Below are 10,673 nucleotides of genomic sequence, written 5' to 3'. Positions count from 1 at the left end.
TCCATCATCCATCCATCATCCATCCATCATCCATCCATCATCCATCCATCCCTCCATCCATCTCCTGCTCCCCCGGGTTTTCCCATTCCCAGACAAGCCATGCTTGGGAAAACAGGGTGATCCCAAAAAGGACCAAGTGACCCCCAAAAGCCCCGTGATCCCAAAATTCCAGTGATCCCAAAATTCACCAAATGATGCCCAAACTCCCAGCGATCCCAAAAATCCAGTGACAACCAAAAAGGCCCAAATGACACCCCAAATATCCAGGATGTGCCCCCATATCCCTGTGCCAACCCTCCAAACACAACCTCCAGCCTTTCCTGAGGGTCCTTGGAGCTGCAGGAAAATTGGGGAGCCCCAACATTCCCTGTCCCTTTCCTGTTTCTCCTCCCACGTGCAGTGACCAGACACAGGGAGCAATTCCTGCAAATTCAAACCACGAAGAGCCTCAAAGACTTTTGAGACATTCCAGGAATCATCTCCTGGTGGTTGATTTCCTCCTCTCCCTGGAGGAAAAACACTTCCCTGCAATTCCTGATTGCACCAGAATTCCCATTATTTTGGGCCCATGATGGAGAGCGGCCAAAACAATAATAATTGTGAATCAAAATGAAATTTGTGGAACATCATTCCAGGATCCACAGGGGAAGCTGGGAATTGTGAGTGGATCTCAGTCACTGGTGCTCCTGGGGCAGGAAAAGCTGGATCGGGAAAGGAGCAAATCCACTATGGGATGTGGATTCCAGCCACGCCATTCCTGCATCCACTGCCACAATCAAACCTGCAGCAGGGAAGGAGAATTCCACTCTGGAATCTGTGAGTTCCCCAGCCAGGAATGGACCCGTACCAACCCTTCCTGCTGCTTCTCCCACTTCAGCCCACTGAAATATCCATTTAATTGGAATTATAAGCATTCCTGAGGGATTTGCTCCGTTGTTGTCACAGCTTTGATCCAGGACTTGCATTCAGCCACCTCACACAGAACAAGATCAGAGGGAAAAATCCATCTCCTTATCCCACTGGTGGGAAGTTTTCTGGGATCAGATTCTGCCCGCTCCATGCTCAGACCCCCCTGGATGCACCAAAGGAGCAACAGGAATTGGCTTCTTCCCCAAAATTCCTCAATAACCCCCAAAACAAAACTCTGGCAATGCCAAAGAGAGCTCAAGGAGCATTTGGGCAACGCCCTCAGGCATGTGCTGGGATTTTGGGATTGTCCTGGGCAGGACCAGGGGTGGGACCCTTGTGGGTCCCTTCCAAACCTGGATATTCCATGATGCTCTGGAATCTCCTTCCCAATCTCTCCCTGATGCCCCTGAGCCATGTCCCGCCAGGGGAAGTGAAAAGTCATCCCAAAAAATTCCAATTTCAAACAGGTTTGGGGCACCTCAGACCCTTCTGGGACAGCACCAAGGGTTCAAATTGTACAGTGCAGAGGGAAGCTGGGGCTGCTTCTGCCCCCTCATCCTCTTCATCTTTCCCTTTGGGAGCTGCTGCTCCTCAACCTCTTCATCCTCCCCTTTGGGAGCTGCTGCTCCTCAACCTCTTCATCCTCCCCTTTGGGAGCTGCTGCTTCTCAACCTCTTCTTCCTCCTCAATCTCCCCATGCGGTGCTTCCTCATCCTCCTCATCCAGAGCTGCTTCCTTCTCATCCTCCTCTTCCTCCCCATCACGGAGCTGCTGCCTCCTTATCATCCTCATCCTCTTCTTCCTCCTCATTTTCCTAATCCAGAACTGCTTCCTCCTCATCTTCCTCATCCAGTCCCCTGGGAGCTGCTGTCTCCTCTTCCTCCTCAACTTCTTCATCCCCTCCCTTGGGAGCTGCTGTCTCCTCTTCCTCCCCATCAGGAAGCTGCTCCCTCCTCAACTTCCTTTTCTTCCTCCTCCTCCTCCTCCTCTATCGGGAGCTGCCTCCTCATCCTCCTCTCCTTCCTCAGTTTCCTCATCCGGAGCTGCTGCTCCTCATCCTCCTCCTCCTCCTCCTCCTGGTCCTCCCCCTTGGGAGCTGCTTCTTCCTCTTCCTTCCCCTCCTCCTCCTCCCCCGGCCCCTCTCCCTCCGCAGTTCTTTAACTGCAACCTGAGACCGAAAAGTGGGGGAAAAAAAAACCACGGGAGCCGAACCGCGGCCGGCCGGACAGACAGACAGACAGACAGACAGAGACGGACAGACCCCGCTGCTCACCCGGGCAAAGCCGCCCCGCTCCGGCCTCTCCCCGCGGGAGCGTCCCGGGGTCCCTCCAGCCGGAATCCGCGGCGGAGAAACTTCCACAGGCTCGGGAAAAGAAGGAGTTGTGAGGCAGGAGAGGAGGGGCTGCTCCAGGCGTGTCCCCCCCTTCCAGCTCCCGTTCCTCCCCGGAGCTGGGATGGATGGATGGGTGGATTGATGGATGATGGATGGATGGATGGATGGATGGATGGATGGATGGATGGATGGATGGATGGATGGATGGAAAGGGGAGAACGGGGCAGGAGATGCCACCCCGCACGCTCTGGGCAGGAATTGAGGGAATGGAGAAGGCGGGGAGAAAGGGAGGGAAAGTGGGGGGTAAAAAAAAATTAAAATATTTTTCCCTCGTGGGCACGAAATGATAATAAAATAACTGGGATGTTTGCAAGGGAAGGGGCCGGCACAGGGAAAGGGGGGAAGTTTGTTCCCTGGGAGATGAAAACTCCAGGGATCAGCACCTGGAGAGGGCAGAAAACACCAGGAATGGGGTGAAGAACTGATTTATGGTTTAAATACTGGAGTCTGACATTGCTGGGGGGGCTGGAGGGGCACGAGTGAGGACATCACAAAGGAAATCCTGATTCTTCTCATCTCCCAGGTCGAGATTGCGAGGCAGAGAGAAACCGAGGCAGGGAAGGAAATATTTGAGGTTCAGACACTTAGAAAATGACTCCAAAAAGGACAGAAGCACCTCACTCGGTTCCTTGGGGTGGGGACAGTGGGGTGACCCCAAAGCTGTGGGTGAGGTGGGCAGGGAATGTGTGGGACACATTCCATGGGGATTCCTGGGGAGGCAGATCAGCTCCAAACAGGATTCCAGGAATAAATCTGAATTCTCACTCCTGGTTCCAAACAGGATCCCAGGAATAAATCTGAATTCTTACTCCTGGTTCCAAACAGGATCCCAGGAATAAATCTGAATTCTCACCCCTGGTTCCAAACAGGATCCCAGGAATAAATCTGAATTCTCACTCCTGGCTCCAAACAGGATTCCAGGAATAAATAGGAATTCTCACTCCTGGTTCCAAACAGGATCCCAGGAATAAATCTGAATTCTCACTCCTGGTTCTAAACAGGAATCCAGGAATAAATCTGAATTCTCATCCCTGGCTCCAAACAGGATCCCAGGAATAAATNAATAAATCTGAATTCTCACTCCTGGTTCTAAACAGGAATCCAGGAATAAATCTGAATTCTCATCCCTGGCTCCAAACAGGATCCCAGGAATAAATAGGAATTCTCTCTCCTGGTTCCAAACAGGATCCCAGGAATAAATTGGAATTCTCATCCTCCTGGGACCCCCGGCTCCAACCTCCTCCTGCAACCAAATCCAGAGCTGGATCCCCAGGCAGCTTCCAGCCACTGGGAAAATCCCATTCCAGCCACCCCTGGAGCTCCCACCATGCAAACAGAGGAGATTTCAGCTCAGGGGAAAAAAATAAAATAAAATTAGGAAGAATTAGAGTCCCCACATCCCAAAACCCAGCAGTTTTCCTGCTCGGAGTGGGGGATCTGCACTGAGGATTTCCGTGCCCGGGGTCCTGGGAATTCCAGAGTTGACGAAGAGCAGATCTCGCCCTGGTAGGTCCCATCCATCCCTAAAGATCCTCTGGCCAGGAGCTAAATGGGCCAAAAAGGTCAAGGACAGAGGAAAAAGGGAAAACCAGGAGCCTCCAGGGTGAACAGGAACACGTTGACTTCAGATGGAAAAAATTCCAGGGAATCCCAGCCCCACCTGGCTCCAGGTGAAGTCAAAGGATCAGCACAGCCCCATCAATAAATGAGAGCCTCAAACAGCTGCTAAAAGAGATTTAAATCATCCATCAGCTCCCAGGTGTTCAAATATCCATGGGTTTAAAAGTTGGGAGAGGTGGAATTTTGTTCTACCCGGCCTGAGCCTGCAGGGAAATCACTTGAGCTGATGTTCCCCCACTCCAGCAGAAAAATTCCAGGAATTAACTGCTTCCTGTCCATAGATATCCACATTTTTCCTCCCCTTGAGATCATTTTTGCCTCCAAGCTCTCCGGGATGACTCAAGTTTTAGGGATTGATGCCGATCTCAGGAGCACTCCATAAAGTCAGGCTTAACAACTGAGCCTAATCAAACCCTCCAAAGCTCCCAAAGCCCTGAATGCCTCGTTAGGGAGCTGAATGGCCTTAATTGCAATTGGATCTGCATTCAGCGCCTGAATCCACTCCCAAACCCGGAGTGGGGCAATCAGGAGGTGTTTGTGCAGCTCCAATGCAATTCCCGGCAGGATTGAGGGCTCCAGCTGCCTTTTGGAGGTGCCCAAAATGCTGCAGGACAAGGATTTGTGGTTTTAACCCAGATCCAGGGGGGTTTAACCCTGCCGGGGGCGGGAGGAGTGGAGATGTGGCACTTGGGGACACCCTACAGCAGGAGCTGCTGGAGCAAATCCAGAGGAATCCATGGAGCTGCTCCCAGGGCTGGAGCCCCTCTGGAGCCAGGCTGGGAGAGCTGGGAATGTTCCCCTGGAGAAGGGAATACAGGGAGAGCTTCCAGCACATTCCAGGGCCTAAAGGAGCTCCAGGAGAGCTGGAGAGGGACTGGGGACAAGGCCTGGAGGGACAGGACACAGGGAATGGCTTCCACTGCCAGAGGGCAGGGATGGATGGGATCTGGGGAAGGAATTCCTGGCTGGGCTGGAATTCCCAGAGCAGCCCCTGGATCCCTGGAATGTCAGGCCGGGCTGGACAGGGCTGGGAGCAGCCTGGGATGGAGGGAGGTGCCCATAAATGTTGGGATGGGTCACTTTTCCCCATGGATCTGGGCCATATGGAATTTTCACGCTGGGCTCTTGACAGGTGTGATGGGAACACCTGGAGTTGAACAATTCTGTGCTTTTATTCCCAAACCCTGGAGCTGAACAGGCTCCATCAAAGGCTGAAGAACAAAACGAGTTCTTTAATTGCCAAAAAAACCCCAAAAAAGCAGGAGTGGGGGGGGTGGGGAACATCAAACTCAGGCCAAATGGAAACCACAAATATAAACGGTGCTGAAGCAAACCTGGGAGCTTTCCAAGCCAGGTCCTCAGCTCCTGGAGCAATCAGGAATATTTGGGAGCAAGGCAAACGAAGAGGAGCATTCACGTGCAGTCACCACTTCCTGGAATTCCAAGCCCTCTGGAGAGGGAAGGGTTTCCATCTGCTGGAATTCAGGCTTCAAAAAGTCCCTGGCAGCCACACCTGATCCATAAGATAAAAGCTAGGAAAGGTCCAGCAGCATTTTCTGATCCCAAAGTGTCTCTGGAAAAACAGCGGGACAGCTCCCAGCCCGTTTCTGTCACCTTGCTCTTCCTGAGGCCTCAAAAGCAGCAGGACAGACCCAAAAATGACTTTTTGGGATGAGAGATGGGACAGAGAGGCCAAGCAGAGCTGGACTGAAGATGCTCCACAAGGTCTCACTCAGCCCTGTGGAGCTTTTAGGGTTTTTGGGATGGTTTTTATCGGCCCCACTTTGAGATAAAGGCTCTTGTTTGATAAGTTCGGCCCCCAGGTCACTGGAGTGGATTTTGTTCCAGTCCAAAATTGTGTTCCCAGTTGTTTTCCTTGCTGGACTCTCTCACTTTGCTCCATGGAAAACCCAACAAAGATGGTTTAGAATCCCAGAATCCCAGAATTGGTTGGAAGGGACCTTAAAGCCCATCCAGTGCCATCCATGGCAGGGACAACTCCCATTATCCAAAGTTGCTCCAAGCCCTGTCCAGCCTGGCCTTGGACATTCCAGGGATCCAGGGGCAGCCACAGCTGCTCTGGGAATTCCAGCCCAGCCAGGAATTCCTTCCCCAGATCCCATCCATCCCTGCCCTCTGGCAGTGGAAGCCATTCCCTGTGTCCTGTCACTATATCCACATTAAAAAAAAATCCCTCTCCCTCCTTTTTTTATGGAAAACACAGAGATGAAACATTGCTTGGAATGACCAACCCCACAACAGGACTGTCAATGGGATTCTGGGATTCTGGGAAATGCCCTCCTCTCCTCTACTGGTTTAACTGGTTCTCCCCACAGACACCTTTCACCCTTTCATTTATTTATGGCCATGCCAAAACTTGCTCCTTTTCCAGCCAAAAATACCAGGAGCAACCCAAGGATTGATCCAGGGAAAGAAGAGCAGCCCCTGTTGGAGCAGGGATTTGTGGTCTGGGAGAAGGGGATTGCTCCAAATCTTTGGAAAAGTGATTAAGGAATGAGGAGATGGGACCAGTCCTGGTTCCCTGCTCAGCTTTTTTAATCTCCAGAGTGAATCCAAGCACAGCTGGATTCCAGGGAATGTACAGCTGGATGAGTTCCAGGAGCCCGAGAGGTGTCACCTCATCCAAGTGTCACCCTGCATGGGATCCATGGCAAACAATTCCAAACATTCCCCCCACTTTCATCAATTTCATTTTGAAAAACAGAAAAGGAAAATCTCTTCAGGATCTCCTTCGGAGCATCCATCAATTCCATTAAGAAAATGGAAAATTAAAATCCATCAAGGATCTCCTTTGGAGCACTCAGGACCTTTTTGGAGTTTCTCAGTTTAGGGTGATCTAAATCACACTGGGAAAGGGATTTTTGATTTGGAAGGTGGAGGATTTCACTGGGAATGTTTCAACGTGGCAAATAAAAACAGATCTAGAACAGAAATGGAGAGGAAATCTGAAACCAGGGAAAACATCCCAACGTGGAATCCAGAGGGAGCGACTCCAGGAACAGGAATTTCCTCATGGAAAGAGTTGATAGGAATTGGAAAAGCTGCCTGGGGAAGTTTGGAGACCCCATCCCTGAGGTGTCCAAGGAATTCCTGGATGTGATTCCAGATCCAGCTCTGGGGACAAGCTGGGGATCAGGCACAGCCTGGATGGGATGACCTTGGAGGGCTTTTCCCACCTCAGCGATCCCGGGATTCTGGGATTTCCAGGCTGTGCTGCTGCCAGTCCCAGAGCTCCACTGGTGCGGAGTTGGGTGGAAATTCCATGGTGGAAGTGAAAAAAACTTTACCAGGGATGAAAAAGTTTGGTCACTGAGCAGAGGAGCGGCCTGAGATCCAAATTTCCCAGTTTTTCAATTTCCCAACCCAATCACGGCCTCTTCTCTCAACGCTTTTGAGACCAAAAGGCCCTGGGCTCATTCCTGGAGCACATTCCCAGTGGTGTCCTCCTGGGATGATCCCTGTGGAGAGGAAAATGGCAAAAAAAGAGGGAAATTCATGAGAATTTGGGGTTTTCAGCCATCGTGGTCACAAGGAGCAACGAGGTTTGGATTCATCCCATTCCCAGAGGTCGGGAGCTGCCAGGATTGTTCCTCAGGCTGGGTCACCCCAAACTGGGGAGCAGCACAAACCTGGCCAAAATTCTGCTGTTAAAAACCCATCATTCAGCTGAAGAGAAAACCACAGGAGTTGAAACAGCTGAAGTTTTTAATGGGATCCACTCCCACTTTTGGAGTCCAGCACGGGGAAATCCATCATCCATAGATATTCCTATCCCTGGAAAATATCCCAAATATCCCAAAACCAATGGAACTCCAGCTCCTAAAAACATCCTAAAAACATCCCAAAAAACCCTGCCTGCAGCCCTGCAGAGGAGCTGCTGATGCAGAACCGTTTCCAAGTTGCTGTTGTCTGAAGGTTTCCCTCGCTGCTGAAATTTGAGGAATTAAGACCATTTTCCCACCTCTTCCCAAGCTTTTTTCCCAGGCTGCTCTGCCCCATGAGCTCCAGGAAGGGATGGGATTTGCGATTCCACGCTTTGGGAATTTTTTGGTCGCAATTTTGGTCGCAATCCAGCAGCGTTTTCGTCCGTTCTGCTTTTTGGGGTGGGGTTTATTCCCCAGACTGATCATTCCCAGACCTCGGAGCCTCCTCTCATTCCGGGATATTTGGGTGGAAGTTCTGGGATCCTGGAGAAAGGCTGGGAAGTGATGTGGGATGGGGAGGGATTTGAGCCACGGATCCCACCCAATGGAGCATCCCCATTCCAAGCACAGAATTCCCTGTTGGAAGCATCTAAGGAACTTCCAGAAGGTTCAGCTGGAACCGAAGAACTCAGGTCCTACTTTTCCCATCACCAAAAATTTCCCCTTTCCCTGCCAGCTTTCCCAGAGCTCTGGAGGGATCCTCTGGATCACGTTCCACGGAATTCCGGAATAATTTAGGTTGGAAAAGCCCTCCAGGGTCATCGAGTCCAAGCTGTGCCCAATCCCCACCTTGTCCCCAGCCCCTGAGTGCCACCTCCAGTCTGTCCTTAAATAAATAATATTAATGTTGTTGTGGTATTCATAATAATATTAATATTTCCAGGTTATTAATAGTATTAATATTGTTAAGATATTAGTAATATTAAATAATAACGTTGCCAAGATTAAAAGAATTGAAAAGGGAAAAGAATAATGGGAATAAAATAAATTTTTTTTTTTTTTTTTTTTGGCTTTCTTGCCTGCATTTCCTGAACAGAGAAAGGGTGGCCTCTGGCACCAACCCTTCCTGAGGTTTTGATTTGGAATCCCATGGATTTTTTTTCCCCCATGGGATGAAACTCGTGGCTGTTCCACGGGGAATTAGAAGGAAAACAGAGGGATAAAATCCCATTTCTGCCATGGAACGTCAGGCTGAGCCCATTTCTTTATAAAATATAAATAAATTAAATTAAATCTAAATTAAATATAAATTAATTTAAATATAAAATAAAATAAATATAAAATAAAAACAAATGGAAAAGGGTAAAAGGGGGGGACACAAAAATGTGCCCTGATGATGCCAGGCACCCACCCCAGCCACGGCACGGGACCCCAACCGCTGCCAGCTTGGAATTCTGATTTATCCCACGGAAAAACCAGCCAGGGATCCCTAAAAATAACCAGAGACACTCCCATGGATGAGATTTTAAGCCTCCACTTCAGCTTTTCTCTCTCCTGTAAATATTAAGCTGCAGGATTTGATTTAATGCAAGGAGGGAGGGAAATTATCCCTAAATTTGCGTTGTACTCTTGAATCCAAGTGTTCCAAAGAATATTTAAGGAGCCTCACAGACCTCTTTTTTTAATTTTTTTGTCATTTTCTACATATTTTTTGCTCCAAGTTGGATTTGCCAGCCTGGAAATTCATGAGAAGGTCACAAAATAAAAACGCCAGTAACAAGATAAAGAATAAATCTGATTTTCCCTCCTTTGCAATATATTTTTTTTTCCACAATTCCAATCAGACTCAGAATTCCAACCTTGTCTCATGTCCTCACTTTGGAGTTTTCCCCCCGTTTTTTCCAGAGATTTCTCCCATTTTTCACTCACCTGCTCCATGGGGGACAAAAAGGGAAAGGGGAGCTCCCAAAATTCAGCGTTTTTTGAGATGTTTCATCCTCTGAAGCCTCACTGGGGATGGAAAAGGAGCTGAGCACTCCGGGACGCACTGAAAATCCTGCGGATTCCAGGAAAAATCAAGGAGCTGGGAGTCAACCCTGCTGCCTCTCGTGCTGCCAGGGAGCTGCAGCTGGTGCCAGGGAAATATTCCTGCAAAAGCAGCAGATGTTGGGAGCGAGGGATGAGGGAAAGTCACGGGAGCTGCGGCTGGAGGTTGGGATTTGTTCCCTCCTAACGGGAGCGGAAGAGCAGGAAAAGCACCTGGAGACGGCTCCGTCCTTCCATAATCCAGGGATCCAGAACTCCTGGATGCACCTTGGAATGTGTTTCCATTCACCAGCCTGCAGGAACTTCTGGGAATATTGAAATTTTTTAACCATTGAATTTATTTAATGTTCTCCAAGTCCTGTGGTGACGATTTCCACGGGTTTTCATCCCACTTTTTGTCTCCTCTCCTTGGTTTCCAGCCTCAGTCCTTGGTTTCTTTTGTTGCCACTCAATTCTTGCACAAGGAAAATCCCAAAATTCCCTGGAAGGAGGTTTTGGGTTCCTGTTCTCCCAGGAATCTTGTGATGGGATGAGGGGGAAAGGCATCAAGTTGTACCAGAGGAGGTTCAGGTCGGATTTTAGGAAAAATTCCTTTGCTGATGGAGTGGTCAGGAATTGGGACAGGTTTTCCAGGGAAATGGTGGAGATTCCATCCCTGGAAGTGTCCAAGAAAACAATTGGATGTGACACCTGACAATGGGGTCTAGGATATTCAGGACTGATGATTCTGGAGGTCTTTTCCAACCCAAATCGTTCCATGATTCCACGATTTGGGTTTTTAAAATCTGGGAGAACTGCTTGGGAATAATCTCCGTGCATCGTGGTGAGATCCAAAATGACATCGAGACCTGGAAAGCCCTGGAGTGCCCTGGAGGCTGGAAAAACCTGGAAAATCCACATGGAAATAGGATTCCCTTGAGGCTGAGCTGCTGGAAAACCCTGTGAGCCAAGGGGAAAAAAGGTAATTTATGGACAAGGGGAGTAATTTATGGAAAACTGGAGTAATTTATGGAAAACTGGAGTAATTTACGGAAAACTGG

General features: G+C 49.4%; 1 protein-coding gene across 12 annotated transcripts in view; it reads right to left on the bottom strand.

Moving 5' to 3' along the window:
- Positions 1-10,656, bottom strand: part of LOC107205120 (collagen alpha-1(VII) chain-like) — a 95,503-nt gene extending 84,847 nt beyond the window's left edge. For 5 of the 12 annotated variants that reach the window (XM_033514668.1, XM_033514667.1, XM_033514670.1 and 2 more), the window contains exons 1-2: positions 9,517-10,649; positions 2,183-2,272 (exon numbers count right to left, since the gene is read on the bottom strand). The gene's annotated coding sequence lies outside the window, so the exon portion shown is untranslated. Of the gene's footprint in view, positions 1-2,182; positions 2,273-9,516 lie in introns of all 12 variants that reach the window. The other 7 variants (XM_033514661.1, XM_033514663.1, XM_015629313.3 and 4 more) reach the window with 4 other exon arrangements.
- Between the last annotated feature and the right edge of the window lie 17 nt (positions 10,657-10,673).

This window comes from Parus major, chromosome 1A (genome assembly GCF_001522545.3).
Source record: "Parus major isolate Abel chromosome 1A, Parus_major1.1, whole genome shotgun sequence".
In the NCBI taxonomy this organism is placed as follows: Eukaryota; Metazoa; Chordata; class Aves; order Passeriformes; family Paridae; genus Parus; species Parus major.
Note: the sequence above shows the minus strand (reverse complement) of the source record. Positions and strands in the feature narration are given on the sequence as shown.